The sequence below is a fragment of the Pungitius pungitius genome, chromosome 6 (genome assembly GCF_949316345.1).
Source record: "Pungitius pungitius chromosome 6, fPunPun2.1, whole genome shotgun sequence".
Classification (NCBI taxonomy): Eukaryota; Metazoa; Chordata; class Actinopteri; order Perciformes; family Gasterosteidae; genus Pungitius; species Pungitius pungitius.
The window spans coordinates 7,174,074-7,187,463 of NC_084905.1; the positions used below are offsets into that span (position 1 = coordinate 7,174,074).

Sequence of the window (13,390 nt, forward strand, 5' to 3'; positions counted from 1 at the left end):
TACCTGGGGTTCCATGGTGTAATGGTTAGCACTCTGGACTCTGAATCCAGTAATCCGAGTTCAAGTCTCGGTGGAACCTTAATCGTTTAGCAGTTTGTAGTGGTGCAATCTTGAGTCTTTGGTTAGAATTCTTACCTGCAGGGCCAATTTGCTGCGTTTAAGGTTGGAGACTTGCCATGGAGAAAACGCAGAGATTCTGGGAACCCTCGGGTGTTAATGTTAAATTGAGGTAACAGAATCTTTCAACTCGGCATGGCACAACTTCATTCAAATGATTTAGTTGACCAAATACAGAAAAACGGCCAATCCAAAAACGTTTCATTATGAAACACATTTGAGATAAAAGAGGAAAGGCAATCGAAAACAAGACAAAAGGTGATCAATTGACACATAAAAACATTGAAGCCAGATATATTAGTCCCTGTAACACCAATAGGGCGTTCATCTTTAATGTTTGAGGTGTCAAGTCCAGGGAAAAGCCATTTGAGATATCTGTCTATGAATCTTATTACACCTTGCTGATCTTGACTTTATTGTAATTGAAACAAATTGAGCTCATACACTTGAAATGTGTACATAAAGTCCTTTTCGGGCCTCGTTGGCGCAGTAGGCAGCGCGTCAGTCTCATAATCTGAAGGCCGTGAGTTCGACCCTCACACGGGGCAGTGATTTTAACGCTCTTTCCTCAATTTTGTTATGCCTGCACACACAAATGCTACGTAAGTTTCCTTCTGTCAGCAATGAAACAGTCCAATAGATTTGATGCTGGAGATCTGGCACCTCACGCAGACCAGGTGAGGTGGGCAGTTTATTTGTCTACCTGGGGTTCCATGGTGTAATGGTTAGCACTCTGGACTCTGAATCCAGTAATCCGAGTTCAAGTCTCGGTGGAACCTTAATCGTTTAGCTGTTTGTAGTGGTGCAATCTTGAGTCTTTGGTTAGAATTCTTACCTGCACGGCCAATTTGCTGCGTTTAAGGTTGGGGACTTGCCATGGAGAAAACTCAGAGATTCTGGGAACCCTCGGGTGTTAAATTGAGGAAACAGAATCTTTCCACTCGGCATGGCACAACTTCATTCAAATGATTTAGTTGACCAAATACAGAAAAACGGCCAATCCAAAAACATTTCATAATGAAACACATTTGAGATAAAAGAGAAAAGGCAATCGAAAACAAGACAAAAGGTGATCAATTGACACATAAAAACATTGAAGCCAGATATATTAGTCCCTGTAACACCAATAGGGCGTTCATCTTTAATGTTTGAGGTGTCAAGTCCAGGGAAAAGCCATTTGAGATATCTGTCTATGAATCTTATTACACCTTGCTGATTTTGACTTTATTGTAATTGAAACAAATTGAGCTCATACACTTGAAATGTGTACATAAAGTCCTTTTCGGGCCTCGTTGGCGCAGTAGGCAGCGCGTCAGTCTCATAATCTGAAGGCCGTGAGTTCGACCCTCACACGGGGCAGTGATTTTAACGCTCTTTCCTCAATTTTGTTATGCCTGCACACACAAATGCTACGTAAGTTTCCTTCTGTCAGCAATGAAACAGTCCAATAGATTTGATGCTGGAGATCTGGCACCTCACGCAGACCAGGTGAGGTGGGCAGTTTATTTGTCTACCTGGGGTTCCATGGTGTAATGGTTAGCACTCTGGACTCTGAATCCAGTAATCCGAGTTCAAGTCTCGGTGGAACCTTAATTGTTTGGCTTTTTGTAGTGGTGCAATCTTGAGTCTTTGGTTAGAATTCTTACCTGCAGGGCCAATTTGCTGCGTTTAAGGTTGGAGACTTCCCATGGAGAAAACTCAAAGATTCTGGGAACCCTCGGGTGTTAAATTGAGGTAACAGAATCTTTCCACTCGGCATGGCACAACTTCATTCAAATGATTTAGTTGACCAAATACAGAAAAACGGCCAATCCAAAAACATTTCATAATGAAACACATTTGAGATAAAAGAGAAAAGGCAATCGAAAACAAGACAAAAGGTGATCAATTGACACATAAAAACATTGAAGCCAGATATATTAGTCTCTGTAACACCAATAGGGCGTTCATCTGTAATGTTTGAGGTGTCAAGTCCAGGGAAAAGCCATTTGAGATATCTGTCTATGAATCTTATTACACCTTGCTGCTCTTGACTTTATTGTAATTGAAACAAATTGAGCTCATACACTTGAAATGTGTACATAAAGTCCTTTTCGGGTCTCGTTGGCGCAGTAGGCAGCGCGTCAGTCTCATAATCTGAAGGTCGTGAGTTCGACCCTCACACGGGGCAGTGATTTTAACGCTCTTTTCTCAATTTTGTTATGCCTGCACACACAAATGCTACGTAAGTTTCCTTCTGTCAGCAATGAAACAGTCCAATAGATTTGATGCTGGAGATCTGGCACCTCACGCAGACCAGGTGAGGTGGGCAGTTTATTTGTCTACCTGGGGTTCCATGGTGTAATGGTTAGCACTCTGGACTCTGAATCCAGTTCAAGTCTCGGTGGAACCTTAATCGTTTAGCAGTTTGTAGTGGTGCAATCTTGAGTCTTTGGTTAGAATTCTTACCTGGTTAGAATTTTTACCTGCAGGGCCAATTTGCTGCGTTTAAGGTTGGAGACTTGCCATGGAGAAAACTCAGAGATTCTGGGAACCCTCGGGTGTTAATGTTAAATTGAGGTAACAGAATCTTTCCACTCGGCATGGCACAACTTCATTCAAATGATTTAGTTGACCAAATACAGAAAAACAGCCAATCCAAAAACGTTTCATTATGAAACACATTTGAGATAAAAGAGAAAAGGCAATCGAAAACAAGACAAAAGGTGATCAATTGACACATAAAAACATTGAAGCCAGATATATTAGTCCCTGTAACACCAATAGGGCGTTCATCTTTAATGTTTGAGGTGTCAAGTCCAGGGAAAAGCCATTTGAGATATCTGTCTATGAATCTTATTACACCTTGCTGCTCTTGACTTTATTGTAATTGAAACAAATTGAGCTCATACACTTGAAATGTGTACATAAAGTCCTTTTCGGGCCTCGTTGGCGCAGTAGGCAGCGCGTCAGTCTCATAATCTGAAGGCCGTGAGTTCGACCCTCACACGGGGCAGTGATTTTAACGTTCTTTCCTCAATTTTGTTATGCCTGCACACACAAATGCTACGTAAGTTTCCTTCTGTCAGCAATGAAACAGTCCAATAGATTTGATGCTGGACATCTGGCACCTCACGCAGACCAGGTGAGGTGGGCAGTTGATTTGTCTACCTGGGGTTCCATGGTGTAATGGTTAGCACTCTGGACTCTGAATCCAGTAATCCGAGTTCAAGTCTCGGTGGAACCTTAATTGTTTGGCTTTTTGTAGTGGTGCAATCTTGAGTCTTTGGTTAGAATTCTTACCTGCAGGGCCAATTTGCTGCGTTTAAGGTTGGAGACTTCCCATGGAGAAAACTCAAAGATTCTGGGAACCCTCGGGTGTTAAATTGAGGTAACAGAATCTTTCCACTCGGCATGGCACAACTTCATTAAAATGATTTAGTTGACCAAATACAGAAAAACGGCCAATCCAAAAACGTTTCATTATGAAACACATTTGAGATAAAAGAGATAAGGCAATCGATAACAAGACAAAAGGTGATCAATTGACACATAAAAACATTGAAGCCAGATATATTAGTCCCTGTAACACCAATAGGGCGTTCATCTTTAATGTTTGAGGTGTCAAGTCCTGGGAAAAGCCATTTGAGATATCTGTCTATGAATCTTATTACACCTTGCTGATCTTGACTTTATTGTAATTGAAACAAATTGAGCTCATACACTTGAAATGTGTACATAAAGTCCTTTTCGGGCCTCGTTGGCGCAGTAGGCAGCGCGTCAGTCTCATAATCTGAAGGCCGTGAGTTCGACCCTCACACGGGGCAGTGATTTTAACGTTCTTTCCTCAATTTTGTTATGCCTGCACACACAAATGCTACGTAAGTTTCCTTCTGTCAGCAATGAAACAGTCCAATAGATTTGATGCTGGACATCTGGCACCTCACGCAGACCAGGTGAGGTGGGCAGTTGATTTGTCTACCTGGGGTTCCATGGTGTAATGGTTAGCACTCTGAATCCAGTAATCCGAGTTCAAGTCTCGGTGGAACCTTAATCGTTTAGCAGTTTGTAGTGGTGCAATCTTGAGTCTTTGGTTAGAATTCTTACCTGCAGGGCCAATTTGCTGCGTTTAAGGTTGGAGACTTGCCATGGAGAAAACTCAGAGATTCTGGGAACCCTCGGGTGATAAATTGAGGTAACAGAATCTTTCCACTCGGCATGGCACAACTTCATTCAAATGATTTAGTTGACCAAATACAGAAAAACGGCCAATCCAAAAACATTTCATAATGAAACACATTTGAGATAAAAGAGAAAAGGCAATCGAAAACAAGACAAAAGGTGATCAATTGACACATAAAAACATTGAAGCCAGATATATTAGTCCCTGTAACACCAATAGGGCGTTCATCTTTAATGTTTGAGGTGTCAAGTCCAGGGAAAAGCCATTTGAGATATCTGTCTATGAATCTTATTACACCTTGCTGATCTTGACTTTATTGTAATTGAAACAAATTGAGCTCATACACTTGAAATGTGTACATAAAGTCCTTTTCGGGCCTCGTTGGCGCAGTAAGCAGCGCGTCAGTCTCATAATCTGAAGGCCGTGAGTTCGACCCTCACACGGGGCAGTGATTTTAACGCTCTTTCCTCAATTTTGTTATGCCTGCACACACAAATGCTACGTAAGTTTCCTTCTGTCAGCAATGAAACAGTCCAATAGATTTGATGCTGGACATCTGGCACCTCACGCAGACCAGGTGAGGTGGGCAGTTGATTTGTCTACCTGGGGTTCCATGGTGTAATGGTTAGCACTCTGGACTCTGAATCCAGTAATCCGAGTTCAAGTCTCGGTGGAACCTTAATCGTTTAGCAGTTTGGAGTGGTGCAATCTTGAGTCTTTGGTTAGAATTCTTACCTGCAGGGCCAATTTGCTGCGTTTAAGGTTGGAGACTTGCCATGGAGAAAACTCAAAGATTCTGGGAACCCTCGGGTGTTAAATTGAGGTAACAGAATCTTTCCACTCGGCATGGCACAACTTCATTCAAATGATTTAGTTGACCAAATACAGAAAAACGGCCAATCCAAAAACATTTCATAATGAAACACATTTGAGATAAAAGAGAAAAGGCAATCGAAAACAAGACAAAAGGTGATCAATTGACACATAAAAACATTGAAGCTAGATAAATTACTCCCTGTAACACCAATAGGGGGTTCACCTGTAATGTTTGAGGTGTCAAGTCCTGGGAAAAGCCATTTGAGATATCTGTCTATGAATCTTATTACACCTTGCTGATCTTGACTTTATTGTAATTGAAACAAATTGAGCTCATACACTTGAAATGTGTACATGAAGTACTTTTCGTGCCTCGTTGGCGCAGTAGGCAGCGCGTCAGTCTCATAATCTGAAGGTCGTGAGTTCGACCCTCACACGGGGCAGTGATTTTAACGCTCTTTCCTCAATTTTGTTATGCCTGCACACACAAATGCTACGTAAGTTTCCTTCTGTCAGCAATGAAACAGTCCAATAGATTTGATGCTGGAGATCTGGCACCTCACGCAGACCAGGCGAGGTGGGCAGTTTATTTGTCTACCTGGGGTTCCATGGTGTAATGGTTAGCACTCTGGACTCTGAATCCAGTAATCCGAGTTCAAGTCTCGGTGGAACCTTTATTGTTTGGCTTTTTGTAGTGGTGCAATCTTGAGTCTTTGGTTAGAATTCTTACCTGCAGGGCCAATTTGCTGCGTTTAAGGTTGGAGACTTCCCATGGAGAAAACTCAAAGATTCTGGGAACCCTCGGGTGTTAAATTGAGATAACAGAATCTTTCCACTCGGCATGGCACAACTTCATTCAAATGATTTAGTTGACCAAATACAGAAAAACGGTCATTCCAAAAACGTTTAATTATGAAACACATTTGAGATAAAAGAGAAAAGGCAATCGAAAACAAGACAAAAGGTGATCAATTGACACATAAAAACATTGAAGCCAGATATATTAGTCTCTGTAACACCAATAGGGCGTTCATCTGTAATGTTTGAGGTGTCAAGTCCAGGGAAAAGCCATTTGAGATATCTGTCTATGAATCTTATTACACCTTGCTGCTCTTGACTTTATTGTAATTGAAACAAATTGAGCTCATACACTTGAAATGTGTACATAAAGTCCTTTTCGGGCCTCGGTGGCGCAGTAGGCAGCGCGTCAGTCTCATAATCTGAAGGTCGTGAGTTCGACCCTCACACGGGGCAGTGATTTTAACGCTCTTTTCTCAATTTTGTTATGCCTGCACACACAAATGCTACGTAAGTTTCCTTCTGTCAGCAATGAAACAGTCCAATAGATTTGATGCTGGACATCTGGCACCTCACGCAGACCAGGTGAGGTGGGCAGTTGATTTGTCTACCTGGGGTTCCATGGTGTAATGGTTAGCACTCTGGACTCTGAATCCAGTAATCCGAGTTCAAGTCTGGGTGGAACCTTAATCGTTTAGCAGTTTGGAGTGGTGCAATCTTGAGTCTTTGGTTAGAATTCTTACCTGCAGGGCCAATTTGCTGCGTTTAAGGTTGGAGACTTGCCATGGAGAAAACTCAAAGATTCTGGGAACCCTCGGGTGTTAAATTGAGGTAACAGAATCTTTCCACTCGGCATGGCACAACTTCATTCAAATGATTTAGTTGACCAAATACAGAAAAACGGCCAATCCAAAAACATTTCATAATGAAACACATTTGAGATAAAAGAGAAAAGGCAATCGAAAACAAGACAAAAGGTGATCAATTGACACATAAAAACATTGAAGCTAGATAAATTACTCCCTGTAACACCAATAGGGGGTTCACCTGTAATGTTTGAGGTGTCAAGTCCTGGGAAAAGCCATTTGAGATATCTGTCTATGAATCTTATTACACCTTGCTGATCTTGACTTTATTGTAATTGAAACAAATTGAGCTCATACACTTGAAATGTGTACATGAAGTACTTTTCGTGCCTCGTTGGCGCAGTAGGCAGCGCGTCAGTCTCATAATCTGAAGGTCGTGAGTTCGACCCTCACACGGGGCAGTGATTTTAACGCTCTTTCCTCAATTTTGTTATGCCTGCACACACAAATGCTACGTAAGTTTCCTTCTGTCAGCAATGAAACAGTCCAATAGATTTGATGCTGGAGATCTGGCACCTCACGCAGACCAGGCGAGGTGGGCAGTTTATTTGTCTACCTGGGGTTCCATGGTGTAATGGTTAGCACTCTGGACTCTGAATCCAGTAATCCGAGTTCAAGTCTCGGTGGAACCTTTATTGTTTGGCTTTTTGTAGTGGTGCAATCTTGAGTCTTTGGTTAGAATTCTTACCTGCAGGGCCAATTTGCTGCGTTTAAGGTTGGAGACTTCCCATGGAGAAAACTCAAAGATTCTGGGAACCCTCGGGTGTTAAATTGAGATAACAGAATCTTTCCACTCGGCATGGCACAACTTCATTCAAATGATTTAGTTGACCAAATACAGAAAAACGGTCATTCCAAAAACGTTTAATTATGAAACACATTTGAGATAAAAGAGAAAAGGCAATCGAAAACAAGACAAAAGGTGATCAATTGACACATAAAAACATTGAAGCCAGATATATTAGTCTCTGTAACACCAATAGGGCGTTCATCTGTAATGTTTGAGGTGTCAAGTCCAGGGAAAAGCCATTTGAGATATCTGTCTATGAATCTTATTACACCTTGCTGCTCTTGACTTTATTGTAATTGAAACAAATTGAGCTCATACACTTGAAATGTGTACATAAAGTCCTTTTCGGGCCTCGTTGGCGCAGTAGGCAGCGCGTCAGTCTCATAATCTGAAGGTCGTGAGTTCGACCCTCACACGGGGCAGTGATTTTAACGCTCTTTTCTCAATTTTGTTATGCCTGCACACACAAATGCTACGTAAGTTTCCTTCTGTCAGCAATGAAACAGTCCAATAGATTTGATGCTGGACATCTGGCACCTCACGCAGACCAGGTGAGGTGGGCAGTTGATTTGTCTACCTGGGGTTCCATGGTGTAATGGTTAGCACTCTGGACTCTGAATCCAGTAATCCGAGTTCAAGTCTGGGTGGAACCTTAATCGTTTAGCAGTTTGGAGTGGTGCAATCTTGAGTCTTTGGTTAGAATTCTTACCTGCAGGGCCAATTTGCTGCGTTTAAGGTTGGAGACTTGCCATGGAGAAAACTCAAAGATTCTGGGAACCCTCGGGTGTTAAATTGAGGTAACAGAATCTTTCCACTCGGCATGGCACAACTTCATTCAAATGATTTAGTTGACCAAATACAGAAAAACGGCCAATCCAAAAACATTTCATAATGAAACACATTTGAGATAAAAGAGAAAAGGCAATCGAAAACAAGACAAAAGGTGATCAATTGACACATAAAAACATTGAAGCTAGATAAATTACTCCCTGTAACACCAATAGGGGGTTCACCTGTAATGTTTGAGGTGTCAAGTCCTGGGAAAAGCCATTTGAGATATCTGTCTATGAATCTTATTACACCTTGCTGATCTTGACTTTATTGTAATTGAAACAAATTGAGCTCATACACTTGAAATGTGTAGATGAAGTACTTTTCGTGCCTCGTTGGCGCAGTAGGCAGCGCGTCAGTCTCATAATCTGAAGGTCGTGAGTTCGACCCTCACACGGGGCAGTGATTTTAACGCTCTTTCCTCAATTTTGTTATGCCTGCACACACAAATGCTACGTAAGTTTCCTTCTGTCAGCAATGAAACAGTCCAATAGATTTGATGCTGGAGATCTGGCACCTCACGCAGACCAGGCGAGGTGGGCAGTTTATTTGTCTACCTGGGGTTCCATGGTGTAATGGTTAGCACTCTGGACTCTGAATCCAGTAATCCGAGTTCAAGTCTCGGTGGAACCTTTATTGTTTGGCTTTTTGTAGTGGTGCAATCTTGAGTCTTTGGTTAGAATTCTTACCTGCAGGGCCAATTTGCTGCGTTTAAGGTTGGAGACTTCCCATGGAGAAAACTCAAAGATTCTGGGAACCCTCGGGTGTTAAATTGAGATAACAGAATCTTTCCACTCGGCATGGCACAACTTCATTCAAATGATTTAGTTGACCAAATACAGAAAAACGGTCATTCCAAAAACGTTTAATTATGAAACACATTTGAGATAAAAGAGAAAAGGCAATCGAAAACAAGACAAAAGGTGATCAATTGACACATAAAAACATTGAAGCCAGATATATTAGTCTCTGTAACACCAATAGGGCGTTCATCTGTAATGTTTGAGGTGTCAAGTCCAGGGAAAAGCCATTTGAGATATCTGTCTATGAATCTTATTACACCTTGCTGCTCTTGACTTTATTGTAATTGAAACAAATTGAGCTCATACACTTGAAATGTGTACATAAAGTCCTTTTCGGGCCTCGTTGGCGCAGTAGGCAGCGCGTCAGTCTCATAATCTGAAGGTCGTGAGTTCGACCCTCACACGGGGCAGTGATTTTAACGCTCTTTTCTCAATTTTGTTATGCCTGCACACACAAATGCTACGTAAGTTTCCTTCTGTCAGCAATGAAACAGTCCAATAGATTTGATGCTGGACATCTGGCACCTCACGCAGACCAGGTGAGGTGGGCAGTTGATTTGTCTACCTGGGGTTCCATGGTGTAATGGTTAGCACTCTGGACTCTGAATCCAGTAATCCGAGTTCAAGTCTGGGTGGAACCTTAATCGTTTAGCAGTTTGGAGTGGTGCAATCTTGAGTCTTTGGTTAGAATTCTTACCTGCAGGGCCAATTTGCTGCGTTTAAGGTTGGAGACTTGCCATGGAGAAAACTCAAAGATTCTGGGAACCCTCGGGTGTTAAATTGAGGTAACAGAATCTTTCCACTCGGCATGGCACAACTTCATTCAAATGATTTAGTTGACCAAATACAGAAAAACGGCCAATCCAAAAACATTTCATAATGAAACACATTTGAGATAAAAGAGAAAAGGCAATCGAAAACAAGACAAAAGGTGATCAATTGACACATAAAAACATTGAAGCTAGATAAATTACTCCCTGTAACACCAATAGGGGGTTCACCTGTAATGTTTGAGGTGTCAAGTCCTGGGAAAAGCCATTTGAGATATCTGTCTATGAATCTTATTACACCTTGCTGATCTTGACTTTATTGTAATTGAAACAAATTGAGCTCATACACTTGAAATGTGTACATGAAGTACTTTTCGTGCCTCGTTGGCGCAGTAGGCAGCGCGTCAGTCTCATAATCTGAAGGTCGTGAGTTCGACCCTCACACGGGGCAGTGATTTTAACGCTCTTTCCTCAATTTTGTTATGCCTGCACACACAAATGCTACGTAAGTTTCCTTCTGTCAGCAATGAAACAGTCCAATAGATTTGATGCTGGAGATCTGGCACCTCACGCAGACCAGGCGAGGTGGGCAGTTTATTTGTCTACCTGGGGTTCCATGGTGTAATGGTTAGCACTCTGGACTCTGAATCCAGTAATCCGAGTTCAAGTCTCGGTGGAACCTTTATTGTTTGGCTTTTTGTAGTGGTGCAATCTTGAGTCTTTGGTTAGAATTCTTACCTGCAGGGCCAATTTGCTGCGTTTAAGGTTGGAGACTTCCCATGGAGAAAACTCAAAGATTCTGGGAACCCTCGGGTGTTAAATTGAGATAACAGAATCTTTCCACTCGGCATGGCACAACTTCATTCAAATGATTTAGTTGACCAAATACAGAAAAACGGTCATTCCAAAAACGTTTAATTATGAAACACATTTGAGATAAAAGAGAAAAGGCAATCGAAAACAAGACAAAAGGTGATCAATTGACACATAAAAACATTGAAGCCAGATATATTAGTCTCTGTAACACCAATAGGGCGTTCATCTGTAATGTTTGAGGTGTCAAGTCCAGGGAAAAGCCATTTGAGATATCTGTCTATGAATCTTATTACACCTTGCTGCTCTTGACTTTATTGTAATTGAAACAAATTGAGCTCATACACTTGAAATGTGTACATAAAGTCCTTTTCGGGCCTCGTTGGCGCAGTAGGCAGCGCGTCAGTCTCATAATCTGAAGGTCGTGAGTTCGACCCTCACACGGGGCAGTGATTTTAACGCTCTTTTCTCAATTTTGTTATGCCTGCACACACAAATGCTACGTAAGTTTCCTTCTGTCAGCAATGAAACAGTCCAATAGATTTGATGCTGGACATCTGGCACCTCACGCAGACCAGGTGAGGTGGGCAGTTGATTTGTCTACCTGGGGTTCCATGGTGTAATGGTTAGCACTCTGGACTCTGAATCCAGTAATCCGAGTTCAAGTCTGGGTGGAACCTTAATCGTTTAGCAGTTTGGAGTGGTGCAATCTTGAGTCTTTGGTTAGAATTCTTACCTGCAGGGCCAATTTGCTGCGTTTAAGGTTGGAGACTTGCCATGGAGAAAACTCAAAGATTCTGGGAACCCTCGGGTGTTAAATTGAGGTAACAGAATCTTTCCACTCGGCATGGCACAACTTCATTCAAATGATTTAGTTGACCAAATACAGAAAAACGGCCAATCCAAAAACATTTCATAATGAAACACATTTGAGATAAAAGAGAAAAGGCAATCGAAAACAAGACAAAAGGTGATCAATTGACACATAAAAACATTGAAGCTAGATAAATTACTCCCTGTAACACCAATAGGGGGTTCACCTGTAATGTTTGAGGTGTCAAGTCCTGGGAAAAGCCATTTGAGATATCTGTCTATGAATCTTATTACACCTTGCTGATCTTGACTTTATTGTAATTGAAACAAATTGAGCTCATACACTTGAAATGTGTACATGAAGTACTTTTCGTGCCTCGTTGGCGCAGTAGGCAGCGCGTCAGTCTCATAATCTGAAGGTCGTGAGTTCGACACTCACACGGGGCAGTGATTTTAACGCTCTTTCCTCAATTTTGTTATGCCTGCACACACAAATGCTACGTAAGTTTCCTTCTGTCAGCAATGAAACAGTCCAATAGATTTGATGCTGGAGATCTGGCACCTCACGCAGACCAGGCGAGGTGGGCAGTTTATTTGTCTACCTGGGGTTCCATGGTGTAATGGTTAGCACTCTGGACTCTGAATCCAGTAATCCGAGTTCAAGTCTCGGTGGAACCTTTATTGTTTGGCTTTTTGTAGTGGTGCAATCTTGAGTCTTTGGTTAGAATTCTTACCTGCAGGGCCAATTTGCTGCGTTTAAGGTTGGAGACTTCCCATGGAGAAAACTCAAAGATTCTGGGAACCCTCGGGTGTTAAATTGAGATAACAGAATCTTTCCACTCGGCATGGCACAACTTCATTCAAATGATTTAGTTGACCAAATACAGAAAAACGGTCATTCCAAAAACGTTTAATTATGAAACACATTTGAGATAAAAGAGAAAAGGCAATCGAAAACAAGACAAAAGGTGATCAATTGACACATAAAAACATTGAAGCCAGATATATTAGTCTCTGTAACACCAATAGGGCGTTCATCTGTAATGTTTGAGGTGTCAAGTCCAGGGAAAAGCCATTTGAGATATCTGTCTATGAATCTTATTACACCTTGCTGCTCTTGACTTTATTGTAATTGAAACAAATTGAGCTCATACACTTGAAATGTGTACATAAAGTCCTTTTCGGGCCTCGTTGGCGCAGTAGGCAGCGCGTCAGTCTCATAATCTGAAGGTCGTGAGTTCGACCCTCACACGGGGCAGTGATTTTAACGCTCTTTTCTCAATTTTGTTATGCCTGCACACACAAATGCTACGTAAGTTTCCTTCTGTCAGCAATGAAACAGTCCAATAGATTTGATGCTGGACATCTGGCACCTCACGCAGACCAGGTGAGGTGGGCAGTTGATTTGTCTACCTGGGGTTCCATGGTGTAATGGTTAGCACTCTGGACTCTGAATCCAGTAATCCGAGTTCAAGTCTGGGTGGAACCTTAATCGTTTAGCAGTTTGGAGTGGTGCAATCTTGAGTCTTTGGTTAGAATTCTTACCTGCAGGGCCAATTTGCTGCGTTTAAGGTTGGAGACTTGCCATGGAGAAAACTCAAAGATTCTGGGAACCCTCGGGTGTTAAATTGAGGTAACAGAATCTTTCCACTCGGCATGGCACAACTTCATTCAAATGATTTAGTTGACCAAATACAGAAAAACGGCCAATCCAAAAACATTTCATAATGAAACACATTTGAGATAAAAGAGAAAAGGCAATCGAAAACAAGACAAAAGGTGATCAATTGACACATAAAAACATTGAAGCT

The 13,390-nt window shown here is 41.8% G+C and overlaps 31 non-coding genes across 31 annotated transcripts; all 31 read left to right on the plus strand.

The window, feature by feature from the left end:
* The first annotated feature begins 7 nt into the window (after positions 1-7).
* trnaq-cug (transfer RNA glutamine (anticodon CUG)) lies at positions 8-79 on the plus strand. Its single transcript has one exon. It is a non-coding gene; the product is annotated as a tRNA-Gln (tRNA).
* A 513-nt stretch (positions 80-592) lies between these two features.
* Positions 593-665, plus strand: trnam-cau (transfer RNA methionine (anticodon CAU)). Its single transcript has one exon. It is a non-coding gene; the product is annotated as a tRNA-Met (tRNA).
* A 159-nt stretch (positions 666-824) lies between these two features.
* Positions 825-896, plus strand: trnaq-cug (transfer RNA glutamine (anticodon CUG)). The gene has a single exon. It is a non-coding gene; the product is annotated as a tRNA-Gln (tRNA).
* Positions 897-1,403: 507 nt separating this feature from the next.
* Positions 1,404-1,476, plus strand: trnam-cau (transfer RNA methionine (anticodon CAU)). Its single transcript has one exon. It is a non-coding gene; the product is annotated as a tRNA-Met (tRNA).
* Positions 1,477-1,635: 159 nt separating this feature from the next.
* trnaq-cug (transfer RNA glutamine (anticodon CUG)) lies at positions 1,636-1,707 on the plus strand. The gene has a single exon. It is a non-coding gene; the product is annotated as a tRNA-Gln (tRNA).
* A 507-nt stretch (positions 1,708-2,214) lies between these two features.
* trnam-cau (transfer RNA methionine (anticodon CAU)) lies at positions 2,215-2,287 on the plus strand. Its single transcript has one exon. It is a non-coding gene; the product is annotated as a tRNA-Met (tRNA).
* Positions 2,288-3,039: 752 nt separating this feature from the next.
* trnam-cau (transfer RNA methionine (anticodon CAU)) lies at positions 3,040-3,112 on the plus strand. The gene has a single exon. It is a non-coding gene; the product is annotated as a tRNA-Met (tRNA).
* A 159-nt stretch (positions 3,113-3,271) lies between these two features.
* Positions 3,272-3,343, plus strand: trnaq-cug (transfer RNA glutamine (anticodon CUG)). Its single transcript has one exon. It is a non-coding gene; the product is annotated as a tRNA-Gln (tRNA).
* A 507-nt stretch (positions 3,344-3,850) lies between these two features.
* On the plus strand, positions 3,851-3,923 carry trnam-cau (transfer RNA methionine (anticodon CAU)). The gene has a single exon. It is a non-coding gene; the product is annotated as a tRNA-Met (tRNA).
* A 731-nt stretch (positions 3,924-4,654) lies between these two features.
* On the plus strand, positions 4,655-4,727 carry trnam-cau (transfer RNA methionine (anticodon CAU)). Its single transcript has one exon. It is a non-coding gene; the product is annotated as a tRNA-Met (tRNA).
* A 159-nt stretch (positions 4,728-4,886) lies between these two features.
* trnaq-cug (transfer RNA glutamine (anticodon CUG)) lies at positions 4,887-4,958 on the plus strand. Its single transcript has one exon. It is a non-coding gene; the product is annotated as a tRNA-Gln (tRNA).
* A 507-nt stretch (positions 4,959-5,465) lies between these two features.
* trnam-cau (transfer RNA methionine (anticodon CAU)) lies at positions 5,466-5,538 on the plus strand. The gene has a single exon. It is a non-coding gene; the product is annotated as a tRNA-Met (tRNA).
* A 159-nt stretch (positions 5,539-5,697) lies between these two features.
* On the plus strand, positions 5,698-5,769 carry trnaq-cug (transfer RNA glutamine (anticodon CUG)). Its single transcript has one exon. It is a non-coding gene; the product is annotated as a tRNA-Gln (tRNA).
* A 507-nt stretch (positions 5,770-6,276) lies between these two features.
* Positions 6,277-6,349, plus strand: trnam-cau (transfer RNA methionine (anticodon CAU)). The gene has a single exon. It is a non-coding gene; the product is annotated as a tRNA-Met (tRNA).
* Positions 6,350-6,508: 159 nt separating this feature from the next.
* trnaq-cug (transfer RNA glutamine (anticodon CUG)) lies at positions 6,509-6,580 on the plus strand. The gene has a single exon. It is a non-coding gene; the product is annotated as a tRNA-Gln (tRNA).
* Positions 6,581-7,087: 507 nt separating this feature from the next.
* trnam-cau (transfer RNA methionine (anticodon CAU)) lies at positions 7,088-7,160 on the plus strand. The gene has a single exon. It is a non-coding gene; the product is annotated as a tRNA-Met (tRNA).
* A 159-nt stretch (positions 7,161-7,319) lies between these two features.
* trnaq-cug (transfer RNA glutamine (anticodon CUG)) lies at positions 7,320-7,391 on the plus strand. The gene has a single exon. It is a non-coding gene; the product is annotated as a tRNA-Gln (tRNA).
* A 507-nt stretch (positions 7,392-7,898) lies between these two features.
* Positions 7,899-7,971, plus strand: trnam-cau (transfer RNA methionine (anticodon CAU)). Its single transcript has one exon. It is a non-coding gene; the product is annotated as a tRNA-Met (tRNA).
* Positions 7,972-8,130: 159 nt separating this feature from the next.
* trnaq-cug (transfer RNA glutamine (anticodon CUG)) lies at positions 8,131-8,202 on the plus strand. Its single transcript has one exon. It is a non-coding gene; the product is annotated as a tRNA-Gln (tRNA).
* Positions 8,203-8,709: 507 nt separating this feature from the next.
* Positions 8,710-8,782, plus strand: trnam-cau (transfer RNA methionine (anticodon CAU)). The gene has a single exon. It is a non-coding gene; the product is annotated as a tRNA-Met (tRNA).
* A 159-nt stretch (positions 8,783-8,941) lies between these two features.
* On the plus strand, positions 8,942-9,013 carry trnaq-cug (transfer RNA glutamine (anticodon CUG)). The gene has a single exon. It is a non-coding gene; the product is annotated as a tRNA-Gln (tRNA).
* Positions 9,014-9,520: 507 nt separating this feature from the next.
* On the plus strand, positions 9,521-9,593 carry trnam-cau (transfer RNA methionine (anticodon CAU)). The gene has a single exon. It is a non-coding gene; the product is annotated as a tRNA-Met (tRNA).
* A 159-nt stretch (positions 9,594-9,752) lies between these two features.
* trnaq-cug (transfer RNA glutamine (anticodon CUG)) lies at positions 9,753-9,824 on the plus strand. The gene has a single exon. It is a non-coding gene; the product is annotated as a tRNA-Gln (tRNA).
* A 507-nt stretch (positions 9,825-10,331) lies between these two features.
* Positions 10,332-10,404, plus strand: trnam-cau (transfer RNA methionine (anticodon CAU)). The gene has a single exon. It is a non-coding gene; the product is annotated as a tRNA-Met (tRNA).
* A 159-nt stretch (positions 10,405-10,563) lies between these two features.
* trnaq-cug (transfer RNA glutamine (anticodon CUG)) lies at positions 10,564-10,635 on the plus strand. Its single transcript has one exon. It is a non-coding gene; the product is annotated as a tRNA-Gln (tRNA).
* A 507-nt stretch (positions 10,636-11,142) lies between these two features.
* Positions 11,143-11,215, plus strand: trnam-cau (transfer RNA methionine (anticodon CAU)). Its single transcript has one exon. It is a non-coding gene; the product is annotated as a tRNA-Met (tRNA).
* A 159-nt stretch (positions 11,216-11,374) lies between these two features.
* On the plus strand, positions 11,375-11,446 carry trnaq-cug (transfer RNA glutamine (anticodon CUG)). The gene has a single exon. It is a non-coding gene; the product is annotated as a tRNA-Gln (tRNA).
* A 507-nt stretch (positions 11,447-11,953) lies between these two features.
* On the plus strand, positions 11,954-12,026 carry trnam-cau (transfer RNA methionine (anticodon CAU)). Its single transcript has one exon. It is a non-coding gene; the product is annotated as a tRNA-Met (tRNA).
* Positions 12,027-12,185: 159 nt separating this feature from the next.
* trnaq-cug (transfer RNA glutamine (anticodon CUG)) lies at positions 12,186-12,257 on the plus strand. The gene has a single exon. It is a non-coding gene; the product is annotated as a tRNA-Gln (tRNA).
* A 507-nt stretch (positions 12,258-12,764) lies between these two features.
* trnam-cau (transfer RNA methionine (anticodon CAU)) lies at positions 12,765-12,837 on the plus strand. The gene has a single exon. It is a non-coding gene; the product is annotated as a tRNA-Met (tRNA).
* Positions 12,838-12,996: 159 nt separating this feature from the next.
* Positions 12,997-13,068, plus strand: trnaq-cug (transfer RNA glutamine (anticodon CUG)). The gene has a single exon. It is a non-coding gene; the product is annotated as a tRNA-Gln (tRNA).
* The last annotated feature ends 322 nt before the right edge of the window (positions 13,069-13,390 follow it).